The sequence below is a fragment of the Megalobrama amblycephala genome, linkage group LG20, assembly GCF_018812025.1.
Source record: "Megalobrama amblycephala isolate DHTTF-2021 linkage group LG20, ASM1881202v1, whole genome shotgun sequence".
Classification (NCBI taxonomy): Eukaryota; Metazoa; Chordata; class Actinopteri; order Cypriniformes; family Xenocyprididae; genus Megalobrama; species Megalobrama amblycephala.
This window is the reverse complement of record NC_063063.1, coordinates 25,538,509-25,551,543: the sequence shown is the minus strand read 5'-3', so window position 1 is coordinate 25,551,543 and position 13,035 is coordinate 25,538,509. Positions and strand designations below refer to the sequence as shown.

The following is a 13,035-nucleotide window of genomic DNA, read 5'->3' as shown; positions in this document are numbered from 1 at the left end:
GCAAGAATCAAAAAGTGTTAAAACTTTAAAGAGAATTATAAAGGGCCTTTGTGACTCACTATGTAAATTAGACGTCTTTTCTAACTAGCGTATTTGAACAGGAAGCAGCCATGGTTTGCCCAGACAGAAACTATTTGAGCCAAAAAATGATGTAAGGACCAGACGTAACGGCACACCAGAAACAAATATTTCCCCATTGGTTTGGGGCTCTTGAATTTGGGCGTTCCCGTTTCATTAAAGGAATAGTTCACCCAAATATGAAAATTTGATGTTTGTCTGCTTACCCCCAGCACATCCTAGATGTAGGTGACTTTGTTTCTTCAGTAGAACACAAATGATGATTTTTAACTACAACCGTTGCCGTCTGTCAGCTGTATAATGCGTGTCAATGGGAACTCTATCAATAAGAGTCAAAAAAACTTGCTTAGACAAATCCAAATTAAACCCTGCGGCTCGTGATGGCACATTGATGTCCTAAGACACGAAACGATCGGTTTGTGCAGGAAACCGAACAGTATTTATATCATTTTTTACCTCTAATACACCATTATGTCCAACTGCGTTCAGCATTCACTTAGTAAGGTCTGATCGTGCTCTGACAATGGCAGTGATGCAGAGATGGGCACTCGAGTTAGAGACTCGGACTCGAGTCGCATTCGAGTCGCATTTTAACAGACTTCAGACTCGGACTCGGACTCGAACTGAAATTACTTCAGACTTGACTCGACTCGGCACAAAAGACTCGGAATATTTTAAAAACGACTCAAGTCTTTTACCCTTAACTACTGATATAATAAATAAAGAATTTGTGTTGTATTTAAATGTTTTTATTATATCTGCGTCACATATATTTCCTTACGTGTCGTGGTAGATTGGACGCCTGTCATAGAATTTGATTACGTATGTCCGTGTCCGTAAACTCCGAAATGTCATAATAAGAGTCCCATGCAACATGACGGGAGCCACCGTGCCATAGGTTCTCTCGTTTGGGTTTATTATCACGTCAGATCAGCTAGACGCACAGAATGTGGGAAAACAATTAAAGACGCCGCAACAACATCATCAAATTTTATGAGACATCGCATCCACAAAGGTTAGTCACATTAACTCACAACTAGCTATGGTGTAACTATATGTAGCTATATGTATATGTAGTATACAACTATACTGTGGTGTAGCTGCATGGCTCATTTGAATTGCCAGCCTGTTAAAATATGAACAAAAAAAAATCTAGACTTTAAACCTAGCACTACGTTTTGTGAATATTTATGAATGAATTTTATTATTTATTTGCAGCTTTTCTATTTCTTAATGTGTGTCCATAAGAGAGAGAAAGAGATGTTAATCCATGTATTACTTAAAGCTCATATTTTAATGTATCACATTCAGCATGTGTAGAGTTTTCAACTGACATTCTTAAACATTGCGAAGTTTGATATTTTCTGATAATGACTGTAGTCAATATCAAGGAAGCTGTTTAACAAACTGCTGTATAACAAACTGCGACTTACTGGCGCCATCTTGTGTCTGTTTAGCGACCGTATTGAAAATGATTACTCGTGTTGCCAGGACGACAGTTTTGTACATTGTAATGGATTATAAAGTAACAAACTAGATGTTTACATCATAGGACCTTAATTTCAAATAAAACAGATTATAGAAAGATCATATAATTTTGTGATTATGAGAATTTTTTTTTTTTTAATGACTCGAGACTCGACTCGGACTCGTGACAAAAGACTCCAGACTTGACTCAGACTCCAGTGATAAAGACTTCAGACTTGACTCGGACTCCAGATAAAAGACTTGTGAACATCTCTGCAGTGATTTCTCACACTCATTGAAGTATAAGCGTGTCTTAGGACATCAATGTGTCATCATGAGCCGCAGGGTTTAATTTGGATTTGTCTGTTGTGGGTTTTTTTTACTCTTATTGATAGAGTTCCCATTGACACGCATTATTTGACTGACAGACCGCAACGGTTGGAGTTAAAAATCATCATTTGTGTTCTACTGGAAAAACAAAGTCACCTACATCTTGGATGCCCTGGGGGTAAGCAGATAAACATTAAATTTTCATTTTTGGGTGAACTATCCCTTTAACACCAACAACAATACAATAATAATAAAATTCAAAAACAGTGATAATAATTTAATAAAATCATTATTTTTAATAATCAAATTATTATAATAAACTCAACTAAAAAGTTGACTATTAAGACAACAACTGCATTCAGAATGACAACCACTTTTGTTTTATTTTAGGCATGTATTCTTAAGTTATACGTATAGTATCAAGCACAAACCAGGGCTGATTCAAACAGAGATATGTCAACATCTATGTCTTCCTCTACCGATGTGAAAATGTCTAATTCATGTCAAATTTTGAAAATGTCAAATTCATGTCTAACACAATATTAATATGAATGCTGCCTTTGAAGACTTGCATAGTGCAGGTCTGTGGGAGGAAATGCATGTATATGGCTGATGTATCCTTTCTTTGTATTTCTGGATTGGTTCTGTGGGTGAGATTCCACATAAACCTGTGATTCATCATTTGATCCAGACAGAGAGAAAACTATTCTGTCTGTCTGGATCAAATGATGAATCACAGGTTTATAATGTCAGAGAAACATTGGGAAAAAAATGTGCCTCTGATATTACTGTTCTAAACAAATAATATACAGCAAACATCTTGACATTAAGTAATGTAGTTACCAAACAAATTTGAACCACTTATTAAAACGTGCAAATGATCAGTATCACTTAAAAATTGAGGCCACTTCACCATTTTGTGTGAAGCCTGGCTACCACAAGCCTGTTACAATATCAATCTATCCTTAAGGGCTAACTTTGAAGATGAAAGTCACTTAGTCTTGGGCCGTCTCTTAACTTAACCATTGGCTTGGTTTGCTGTAAAGGATTTGGCAACAGTACTAAGCCTGTGGTTTTTGGCACCCAGCACACGCCTGCATGTCTTTGGGGATGCGACAGAGGGAGTCGGTTACGTAAAGGTGGGCCAAGCCCTTGCTAAGCGGGCCATATGCTGCCCCTCTCATGCCCAACGATGGGTCACTATGTGCCAAAACTCACAAGCTGTACCAATTACACCACCCACCTCATCTTTGATACGGCGCCCATCAAAACGTTCATCTTTCTCCTTCTATTTTCCTCGCTTTCTCTCTAGCTCTCCTTGAAAAGACATCTCAAACCACAGTTACAGCTTGTTCTCCTCTCCCCATCAATCCATTATCTGTACATTCACTAGAGAGCTCTACTTTAGGTTTTCTAGACATTGTTGAACTGTTTGCCCAAAAAAATTATAAAAAAAGAGAAGTTTCCTTTCCAGTGCAGTACAATCAGTGAAGGGGCTCACAATGCCTTGACGGGTCGAGAGCCATTCAAAACTGAATTGAGAATGCCTTTTACATTCCATTTGATTTCTTGAATTTTAATTGCGCTAGCAAAAATAATATGAAACGGTGTCACTCGCCAGTTGGCCAGTAACATTTTTATGAATTCTAACACTGAATGAACTTGAACAACGCTCATGAGAGTTGATGGTCCAGCGCAGCCTTGATAATTTAAATATCCAAGCATAAGAAGATGCAAAAGGGAGCTCATTTGGTTAATCGCACACTGAGTGGGAAGTTTAGTGTGTGCACGCAACCACAGTGCGTCTCAGACAGCACGTGAATACTAAACTGAGCTCTCTTTTACATCTTCTTGCACTTGAGAAGACAAATTCACACAAAATTATGTCAAAAATAGCGAGTATCCAAGTAAACGTAGTCGGTTATGTCTTAAAGGTCCCGTTTTTCGTGGTTTTTTGAAGCTTTGATTGTGTTTATAGTGTGCAATATAACATATATATAACATATATAACAATATAACGTTTCGCGTGTAAAAAAACACAGTATTTTTCACATAATTTACTTATCTGTATACCGCTGTTTCCACTGTCATAAAAACGGGCTGATGACTTCCTTGTTCTATGAAGTCCCTCCTTCAGAAATACGTAACGAGTTCTGATTGTGCCAGCGGTTCCTGTGTTGTGATTCGACAGCAGTTTAGCGAACCTTGCCCGGAAAGGTCACGCCTCTTACCATAACGTGGAGATGCACGCGCTCAGTGTTATTGTAAACATGTCTTTAATTTTACCCTATCAATTTGAGCCGGAATCAGAAAATAACAGCGTTTCGACGACATGGCGACAAACACACTCTACAAACGCAACTCTTGTGTATTCCTGTGGGCGGAGGTTAGTCAAAAAACTGTTTTAGTGACGTCATTAAAGAAGGAAGTAGAGGGATGTAGTCCAAACTGGCCGTTCGATGTAGGCGACTTCTGTTAAATAAAATATCTCGCTTGGCATTGAACTTTGAGCTTTAAAATTTTACAGATTTTATTTATACTCTAACAACAACATTACACACTAACTAAAGTTTGAAACATGGGATCACGAAGAACAGGACCTTTAAGTGAACATAAACAGTTGAGAAAGTAAACGCATGTGTACAGTATCAGTATACTGGATCTGTGCATTTCTCTCTTAAAGTGACAGCAGCCTAATATTCCTGCTGCTGTATGTTTTTAATGTTAATCAAACAACAACGGACAAAGAAAAAAAACACTCACTGCTCTTGACTGAATAACTTTTGTAACTTTAGGTAACACTTTATTTTAGGGTATTTTAACTAGTTCCTTATTAGCATACATATTCCTAGAATATTGTCTGTTTATTAGTAATTATTAAAGGGTTAGTTCACCCAAAAATGAAAATTATGTCATTAATGACTCACCCTCTGAATAAAGTCGTAGTTTTTGTTATTTTTGGACAAAAATTGATTGGACATCATTTTCATTTTTGGGTGAACTAACCCTTTAAGCACATATTAATGCCTTATTCTGCATGACCTTATTCTGCATTCTTAATCCTACTCAATACCTAAACTTAACAACTACCTTACTAACTATTAATAAGCAGTAAATTCGCAGTTTATTGAGGGAAAAGTCGTAGTTAACAGTGAATACATGTTCCCTATACTATAGTGTTGCCACTTGATTAAATTATGTACCTGAAAACTACTGCCAGACATACCTGAAATTCCTGAAAAGTACTGTTTATTTCATTTGTATCTTTGTTATAATGTATTTATTTGTGATGTTTCTTATAATTTGATTATTTGTTCTTATTTAATTACTGATTGTTTACTTGTCTTTATTAATGTTTTAAATTTACATTAGTTAGGCTAGTAGTTTTAGCTGTGGTATAAAATTAGAATAGAGAATTGTGAATTTTCACTAGTATCTAAAATTTTGGTGTCATTACTGCTTGTTTTTGCAAAAAAAAAAAAAAAAATGTTCATGGCCGGTGAAAAATATTTATGGCTGGTACATTTTCTTAAGTCACTGGCCATTGGTACATGTGGCAAGGTTAGTTTTAGGCCCTTCGGACAGAGAGAATGATAAAACGATGTATGGATGGTTGGATGGATGGACCATTTCTGCAACACCTGCACAGTGCACACACATGTTGGGTTTCCACATTTTATGGGGACTTTCCATATATGATATATACATAATGATTTTTATTCTTTACAAACTGTATATTCTATACCCTAACCCAACCTCTAAACCTACAAATCACAGAAATTTTTTTGCACATTTACATAAAAAACATCATTTAGTATGCTTTATAAGCTGTTGGAGACCAAAAACAAAGTGTACGTTTCTCACAATCAAATGCATGATGTGCTGGAGGGTTTACAGCGCTTTTTGCATAAAAACCTGTCTGAAAAGCATGAAAAAAAAAAAAGATGGAGCAACCCCCCTTTGAAGACCCTCAAATTGACCTCCGACTCTGAAAGCTCAACTTTTCCACTTGGCTCTCATTGGTGTTTGCATTTCAGCAGGCCGCAATACAGAAGATAGATGTATTTGCCTAAATCCTGAGAAGTTGATGGGGAACGGGGAGATCCAAGGACAACAGCAGCCATGACAAGAGGCACTTCAAAAAAGAGGTAATGAGTAACTGCAGGTCAGACTCAGAGAAATATGAGGAGAATGACTGCAGGAACGAAAAAGAGACAATAATGTTTGATCCTGAAGGGAGGCCCGACCCCCAAGTCTGACTCCTGCCAGCTTTGCGTCACGCTGAAATCCTTCCCCCTCTTCACATGCTTTCATTATAGCATGAGAGCTCATTAATCAAAGCTCTCCTAAAGGAGAGAGGCTGAACGCTGGGGTGTGAGTGGCCTTCTGATGCTCTACTGCCTCCATGTCCTATTGGACACACACACTTACAAATCCTCTGGTTTTATATAAACTAATCTCTGGTCGCTGATTTTTAACTACGATGCATTTGACTGATTGAACAGGAAGAGACACCTGATTGACATGTAAAGCCACCAACAATAGTTTTTGTTCTGTTTTTAGGTGGCATATAAGGGCGTGATTCTCTGAAATGGAGAAAAGAACAGACTGCCAGAGCACCCGTGGACTCCACCAGCTGAGCTCCAAACTCTTCCAACCAATCAGCAGATTCATCAGAGACCCCAATCAATCTCACACACGGAATAACAGAGGGAACATTTCTCATACCAGAGCCTCTGGCGTGTGCAAGTCTGCTTATGCCAGCATGACAGGGGTGTCTGTCCTGTTTGAATGATTGGTCATATCACCACGAGTGAGTATTTGAAAGTTAAATATGCAGAAGATATGATGAATTTGGCCAAGGATCAAATACACAACACTGTTTACATTCAGCCTGAAGCCTGTTTCACATTGCATGATATTTGCTGCCCATTTTAACAGTGGAAATTCACTATAAACTGTCTTTTGTAATATAGACTTCTTTGAACCAACATAAATTACTACTTTCCACTCAAAATGACACAAACATCTTTTAATCAGTGATTGTGACTGAATCTAGATATTTAAAGGGATAGTTCACCCAAAAAAATGAAAATTCTGTCATTAATTACTCACCCTCATGTCGTTCCAAAGCCGTAAGACCTTTGTTCATTTCGGAACACAAATGAGGATCTTTTTGATTAAATCTGAGAGCTTTCTGTCCCTCCATAGACAGCTACACAACTACCATTTTGAAGCTTCAAAAAGTTCATAAAGAGTTCATAAAAAGTAATATTGTGAAATATTTTTATGTTCTCTATTTTAATTAAAATGTAATTTATTCCAGTCTTCAATGTCAAATGATCCTTCAGAAATCATTTTAATATGCTTAAGTAACATCTCATATTATTAACAATGTTAAGAACAGTTTTTGTGGAAACTGATATTACATTTTTTTAATAATGTCTTTACTGTCACATTTGATCAGTTTAATGCATCTCTGCTGAATAAAAGTGTTAATTTCTTTAAAAATTAAAACTTTTCTTTTTTGAATGGTAATGAGTATATGAAGACTTCAGATGCAAAAGCCTCTAAGTGCCATCTGAAATTTTCTTCTAAAATAAGCATTTTTATCAAGCTCGTATGTTTATGCTCACTTATTTCACTTTAATGGCAATGAAAAGGACCTATTAACTGCCATTAAAGTGGAATAACTGAACATAAACATACAAGCTTGTTAAAAATGCATATTTTAGAAGAAAATTTTAGACGGCAGTTGGAGGCTTTTGCATCTGAAGTCTTCATATGGTGACAGCAACCCAAATCTGTGTCAATGTCTTCTTATACATCACCCAAACATGTCAAAACGAAAAATGCTTCTTCTGTCAGCTAACTCTGTCATTCTTCTAAAGCTATGAAACATTCATCATTTTTCAATCTTGCTGCTTTTTTGGATCTAGTCTTCAAAATTAAAATTGATCTCACAATGGTAGAGCTTGAGCTTGGTGTGTACACATTACACACCAAAAAAGTGTTACAGATGGACCAACGCTACTTTGCTGAACATAAATATGTGGAGATTAATGTTCTTCGGATTCATAAAGTAGGAAGAGGGAGGAGACTGGAAGACTTCAAGAGTGATGGGTGGGGTCAGAAAGGTCCATCAACCGCTGATGAAGTCACACCACATCAGTCAGGCCCACCCCAGCCCCCGTAATCGCCCACAAACATATGTTTCACAGCCTATTTCCTCAGATCGCAATTACTCAAACCCAACCATCACTCTGGTACTTCTATAAGAGAGGTGACTCACTGGAATTACTGACCTATCTTGACATGCATCAGAATATTGTAAACATCACGTCGCAGGGGTTTTATTTTCTTAATTACAATATGTGTATATACATGTCATATATTGGAGCTTTAAAGGAAAGTTCAGAAGCAGTATGTTCTTAAAATCCAACCAATCACATTGCTGAGGGTATATAAACAGCCAAATACATAACTCACTTCTTTACATAGTTCTTCTGGCATCCCTCCTTCAACTCCAGCTTTATTTTCCATATAGTTTGTTCCGGAGATGAACTGTGAGCTTATGTGGAGTGTCGTATTTGAAACCCTGAGGACAGAAAACCAGATATGTTTATTCTTTTCCATTGCTCTTTTAGATTATAAGTGAGCTAATATGCACATCAGTCATATTGCACAGTTTAATGTAGATATACACACAGTTACAAAGTCTACTGCAAAGACTTATTCTCTATATCAGTAATATATATTAGCATTGTTTCTGAACTCCCTGAAATGCCTTGACTGTAGTTTTGAGTTTTCTTCCACAAATGTACACATTATAATATCCCTCATTTAAATTATTCCCGCCCAATTCATAGGGAAAAAAAAGTGGGCAAGGCCTGGTTGAGTTGCGTTAGTAGTGTGTTGAATGTCGCGGTTACGGTAAGGGGTGTGACATTTACAGAACTCGCTCAAAGCGTTAGACCAATCATAATATACTGGTCCATCCAACCAATCAGAGCACATGTGCTTTTTAGAAGGAGGGGCTTCATAGAGACCAGAACTTAAACCGAGTGTTACTGACAGACTGGAAAGAGAGGTGCTGCAACAATGTAAAATATGTGAAAAAAAAAAAAAAATTCAGAAAAGAAAACCTATTCTAGTGCACCAAAAAACAAAATCAAGACTTTGTAAAGGGCATAATATGGCCTTTTTAAATATAGGCTACTCATAAAAACACACATCTTACATATCATGGTTTAAATCTCATATTTTTCCTCAAACTAAAATTCATGAGGGAAAAACTACTTCATCTATTTACTAACCACAAAAAGAAACAGTGAGCTGCTTCATGTCAACTCATGACAAGAGTTATGATGGGGCAGATATAACCTTCTGAGAGCAGTGCGGTTCATGCCAGCCTGACGATTCCATGAAACACAGGAAAGAGTTCCACATTCCAGTTTTGGAATTGACTGGAGATTCTGTTTCCATCCTTTGTGTTCTCTCGCCATTAAATTTGGAGACGGAAATAAATTCCAGAAGTGTTTTAAGGGTGGAGTATGAAAACTAAAACAAGAGGAATATTCACTAACTCGTTTTAATGACTTTTGTGTGTTGATGCAGACATGAAGTCTTTGTCCATGAAATGAACCACTGTGGGTTATTATGGCGCCTTCTTCATTCTGCTGATAATCTAAGCGATAATAAAGCACAATCTGTACCAAGTTATGCATCAAAACACAGTTTCTCCACATTCAGATGATCATAGAAATACTCAGAGATCCCGAGGTGGTCCATTATAATTAGTCTGTTATCATTAATGTTCAAAGAACTCCAAGAAGTCCAAAAGATCTGTTTTATTTTCTTATCATTCTTTTGCAGTGGTGGCCGACTTAATGTAATATTCAGATTACATCTGTCCCTCAAAGACACAAACTAATTGCTCTGTCAAAGCGCTAACTGTCCCTTCAGTGCCTTGATCTGTGGACAGAGCATAAGAATGCTGAAATGGATTATAGGATAACAATCAAATTATTATTTAAAATCTATTCATGCCTATATTTTCTTAAATGTCAGGATAAAGACATGTCATAAAAAAGAAACAGCCAACCAACTATACAACCAATTAAATTATCCAACAAACCAATAAGTCGTTAAAAGTAACATAAGATTAAAAAAACAAGTCAAATACAAATAGTCTAGTTTCTCGTTTGACTTTAAAGGTCCCGTTTTCCGTAGTTTTTTGAAGCTGTGATTGTGTTTATAGTGTGCAATATAACATGTGTTCATGTTTTGCGTGTAAAAAAACACAGTATTTTTCACATAATTTACTTATCTGTATACCGCTGTTTCCACTGTCATAAAAATGGGCTGATGACTTCCTTGTTCTATGAAGTCCCTCCTTCAGAAATACGTAACGAGTTCTGATTGTGCCAGCGGTTCCTGTGTTGTGATTCGACAGCATCTTAGCGCACCTTGCCATAACGTGTGCTGCACATAGTTTTACATGTGGATTATAAATTTCGGGAACCGAGTTAAACATAAATTGTAACCATTGATCTCTAAGTACAGCGTCCCTGGGAAGGCCAAACAAAGGTGATTGGACTACGGGATGAAAATAACAGCGTTTCGACGACATGGCGACAAACACACTCAACAAACGCAACTCTTGCTCTTCTCCGTGGGAGCGCAACAAGACCACGCCCCCCTTTTTTGTGTATTCCTGTGGGCGGAGGTTAGTCAAAAAACTGTTTTAGTGACGCCATTAAAGAAGGAAGTAGAGGGATGTAGTCCAAACTGGCCGTTCGATGTAGGCGACTTCTGTTAAATAAAATATCTCGCTTGGCTTTGAACTTTGAGCTTTAAAATTTTACAGATTTTATTTATACTCTAACAACAACATTACACACTAACTAAAGTTTGAAACATGGGATCACGAAGAACGGGACCTTTAATAATATGTATTTGATCAAAAGCCATTACTCCAGTCTTCAGTGTCAAATGATCATTCAGAAATCATTCTAATATGCTGATTTGGTGCTCAAGAAACATTTCTTCTTATTATTATTATCCTTGAAAAGAGTTGTGCTGCTCAATAGTTTTGTGAAGAACAGTTATACTTTTTTTGTCTGGATTCTTTGATGAACAGGTATTTCAAAATACGTTTTTTGTAACAACGTGAAAGTCATTACCTTGATTCAGCAAGGATGCATTAAATTTCTCCATTTTTTTTTTTAATGGTAGTATATACAGTATATTTGGTTGAGTCCATCCTTACTCATGTTGAGCTACACTCAAATGAACCTACTAGAAAGACCAACCGATTCTTTTCTTGATTTCCTCCCAATTTTCCCCCATTAGAAAGAAAGGGAGAAAATAACATTTTGGAATTACTTTGAAGATTAAGATGCTGTCTTTAAGAGCATCCATCATTGGCTTTGCTCAACAAGCCCATCTTAAACGCATGCACACACAAATGAGTGCACCCCACACCAAAGAGAGCCGTCAGTTGTAATGATGTGCTCAGCTCTGTAAATTAGCTGAGCTGGTTTAAAATATGAAGTCTGTGAACCATCAGCACTGCAAATGGCCATGAGTGTTGACTCCCCATAATCTGTCTCTATTAAACTCTCTCCCAACACGCTTTGAAGTACTATGTTGAGGAGAGAGCGCATGTGTGCGTGTGATCACGTATGTCGACATCATGTCAAATAACATCAAAGTTACTTAACAGGAAACACAGTCTGGTCCTAATTCATTTATTTGACAATGTACCAAATTAGGGAGCTCTAAATGTAATGGTCTGTTTCACACAAATTGAGGCGACCTGTGTGTCGTGTAAAGGTCACAGTAGTTGTTTTGAGGACCTGGGGTCTCATTTATAAAACTGTGCGTAGGATCCCTACTAAAAGTGTACGTACGCGCAAAAGCTAGATTCTGCGTACGCACAAAAAAAATCAGATTTATAAAACCATGCGTACGCCAGAACCTGCGCACAAATCCCTTTATAAATCCCAGTCAGCGGACGATTGTGCGTACGTGCATCTCCACCCTGTCTCCTCCCCGAAATCACCATATATGGAGCTTACGACGCCTAGTTTTACTATGCATAACCTCATCTGCATATCATTTCCATACACGTTCCCAACCACGTGACACCATGGTTAACACCGTCAAAGGTACAAGACATTGGAAAATATTAGATATGGACTATAAATGCCATTTGTGCCACACATTATATTGATAAAGATCATCCAGTATCCTCTTTATGTTTTAGAATAAATATATCAAAATATCCATAAAAACAAAATTGTATAAAATACTTCAGATAAAGATTTTAGAATAGAGTTGATTCATTCATTTCCACTGGCCAAATAGTATTTGAATAGTTTTAAACAATTCAAATCAAATTTATGCAGTTTTGCTGATAAGGTGAACATATCTTTTAGGAAGTTTATAGGCTATTTTTAGTGGAAACAGATTGGCCTACTTATTTATTGCAGTGTAAATACAATTGTCTGACTCGGCGCGTCACTGACAAAGGATTTTAAAAAGAGAACATGCAAATCTTACCGTTTTCCTCAAATTATATCCATCAAATGGTAATTGTTTGAAGATCCTACACGACATCAACACCTCCTGCAGCTGTGGCTGTACAGTAAGATATCATTGGACCTATTCAAACTGGTCAACGGACCGGTCGACCACCGAATCCAGCAGTGTCTTCCATAATATCGAAGTTAAGTGTGCATCACTGATCGTCAAAAAAAATATTTTGTCATAACATCTGCAGTTTAGTTTAAAGAGGAATTATTGTGCTCCCAGCGCTCCTCGCTGTCATAAAACAGCGTGTCACTGGAAAAGTGATCGAAAGTAGCACATCTACTATCTCAATTCATATCACTTTTGTCTCCAGAATGTGCGTACGCACGGCTCAAAGTTTGCTTAAAGGTGCGCACATTCTCTCGTCAAGTTTGTTTTTATAGATCACAACCTTTGCGCGGGAACTGGCGTACGCACGCTTCCAGCCCCGTTTTGTGCGTATACACGCTTTATAAATGAGACCCCTGATCATTTTGCTTAGGAACAAGTAGATAGCATTCACAACCACCAGTAATGCATCAGGGACAGGTGCTTTGGGTACAATCCATGCTATACACAGTATGC

At 37.3% G+C, this 13,035-nt stretch overlaps 1 long non-coding RNA gene across 1 annotated transcript in view; it reads right to left on the bottom strand.

The window, feature by feature from the left end:
• Window positions 1-12,497, bottom strand: part of LOC125255418 — a 41,905-nt gene extending 29,408 nt beyond the window's left edge. The window contains exons 1-2 of the long non-coding RNA XR_007181892.1: window positions 12,442-12,497; window positions 8,365-8,473 (exon numbers count right to left, since the gene is read on the bottom strand). This is a non-coding gene — a long non-coding RNA (uncharacterized LOC125255418). The remainder of the gene's footprint in view (window positions 1-8,364; window positions 8,474-12,441) is intronic.
• Window positions 12,498-13,035: the final 538 nt, after the last annotated feature.